This window comes from Ursus maritimus, assembly GCF_017311325.1.
Source record: "Ursus maritimus isolate PB19 chromosome X unlocalized genomic scaffold, ASM1731132v1 scaffold_X1, whole genome shotgun sequence".
In the NCBI taxonomy this organism is placed as follows: Eukaryota; Metazoa; Chordata; class Mammalia; order Carnivora; family Ursidae; genus Ursus; species Ursus maritimus.
In genome coordinates this window covers 34,196,522-34,198,924 of record NW_024423319.1, presented here as the reverse complement: position 1 = coordinate 34,198,924, position 2,403 = coordinate 34,196,522, and the positions used below count along the sequence as shown (strand labels likewise).

Here is a 2,403-nt window from a genome sequence, read left to right as displayed (position 1 = left end):
TTGGTGGGAGGGGAATAGTTTGAGAAGAACAGATGTTAACTCTTCTGTAACTGGTAGATTTGCCTGTGAAGCCGTCTGGCCCTGGACTTTGGTTTATTGGGGTTTTTTGATGACTGATTCAATTTCTTTGCTGGTTATCAGTCTGTTCCAGTTTTCTATTCTTTTTCAGTTTTGGTAGTTTATATGTTTCTAGGAATTTATTTATTTATTTCTTCCAGATTGTCCAATTTGTTGGCATATAGTTATTCATAATATTCATTTATAATTGTTTGTATTTCCATGGTGTGGGTTGTTATTTCTCTTCTCTCATTTGTGATTTTATTTATTTGAGTCTTTTCTCTTTTCTTTTTGATTATACTGGCTAGAGGTTTATCAATTTTATTATTTTTTTTTCAAAGAATGAGCTTCTGCTCTCATTAATCTGTTCTACTGTTTTTTTAGTTTCCATATCATTTATTTCTGCTCTAATCTTTATTAACTTCTTTCTTCTGCTGGCTTTAAGCTTCAGTTGTTGTTCTTTTACTTGCTCCTTTAGGTGTAAGTTTAGGTTGTTTGAGATTTTTCTTGCTTCTTGAGGTAGGCCTGTATTGCTATATGACAAGTGATTTCTTAAACAAAAAATGAAAGCCAGAAAACATTGGCATAATTTCAAGTTAGTAAAAAATAAAATGACCAGACTATAGATCTGTATATAATAAAAATACCCATTAAAAAGGAAAGACATTTTTAGACCAACAAAAAAAAAAAAAAACGGAAAATAACTGCCAACAGCAGTCACATAGTTGAAGAATTACTAAAGGATGATATTCAGGCAGAAAGAAAATGAGAACAAATTTGCAGATGGGGAAAAAACAAAGAGTGGCAAAAGGGTAAATATGTGAGCACACAAAAATTAGTATTGATTATTACTAATAATAATGTATTTAGTGGTTTAAAAATAGAGAGTTAAGATTCATAACAAAGATAATATATAAGATAAAAAGAGGGTAAATGGAGTCCAAAAATGTTATGGTATTAAACTGTCCAGGAAGAGGTAAAAGTACTAATTTATAGTACTTTGATATCAGGAATACACATGAAGATATTTAGGGTAGCTACTATGAATACTACAAGAATATTTAAGTATGGGTGCAGATCCATGTGTGGCACAGGAAAGGACCCTAAAAATAAACAGCCACTACCTCGTAAGCTGCCTTCCGCTGGCCCGTGTCAGAGTCTCTGCCACTGCAGGCCTGCCTAGATGCCAAAGATCTTTCTGCAACCTTGAGCACCAACGAGCGCTTCAAGTGTGGAAGGTCTAGCCACTGGAGTGCCCTGCTAATGGAGGCCACGGTCATGGAATGAGAAGCTGGGGCAGAGGTGATTTTACCTCAGATAGAAGTTTCCGGGTTGTTTCCTCACCTCTTCCAGACATCTGTTATTGTTGTGGTGAGTCTGGTCATCTTGTCAAGGATTGTGATCTTCAGGACGATGCCTGTTATCACTGCGGTAGAAGCGGCCACATGGCCAAGGACTGCCGGGAGCCCAAGAGAGATCGAGAGCGACGCTGCTGCAACTGTGGCAAACCAGGCCATCTGACTCGTGGCTGTGACCACGTGGATGAGCAGCAGTGCTCTTCTTGCGGAGAATCTGAACACATTCAGAAAGACTGCGACAGAGCAAAGTGCTATAGGTGTGGTGAAACTGGTCACGTAGCCATCAACTGCCACAGACAAGTGAAGTCAACTGTTATTGCTGTGGCAAGTCAGTGCACCCTGCACAGGAATGCACAATTGAAGCCACAGTTTATTTTCATTTGTTGCCCTTCCTTTTTCTGATTGATGGTTGTATTATTTTCTCTGAATCCTCTTCACTGGCCAAAGGTTGGCAGATAGAAGCTACTCCCAGGCCAGTGAGCTTTACTTGCCACGTAAAAGGAGGAAAGGGGTGGGGGGAAAAATCAATTTTCTGCATTTAACTAAAAAATAGAGTTTATGTCGAGTTTGATAGAGGTGGTATGTATAATGCTTTGTTAAAGAACTCCCTTTCCTGGGGTGCCTGGGTGGCTCAGTCTTTGGGTGTCTGCCTTTGGCTCAGGGCATGATCCCATCCTGGGATCAAGGCCCGCATCAGGCTCCTCCGCTGGGAGCCTGCTTCTCCCTCTCCCACTCCCCATGCTTGTGTTCCCTCTCTCGCTGGCTGTCTCTCTCTGTCGAATAAATTAAATCTTTAAAAAAAAAAAAAAAAGAACACCCTTTCCATGCCACTGGTGAATAAGGATTAATGAATGAGAAGAGTTGAGTTGAACCAGTAAGACCATTCTGGGTTTCTTGGATATGTTCTCATGTAGGAGGTAAAACCAATTCTAGAAGTATCTATGAGCTTCCATAAATAATTTTAATTTTAGTATAATGATTGCCTTGG

General features: G+C 39.4%; 1 pseudogene; it reads left to right on the top strand.

Moving 5' to 3' along the window:
- The first annotated feature begins 990 nt into the window (after nucleotides 1-990).
- LOC103679753 lies at nucleotides 991-2,086 on the top strand (annotated as a pseudogene).
- Nucleotides 2,087-2,403: the final 317 nt, after the last annotated feature.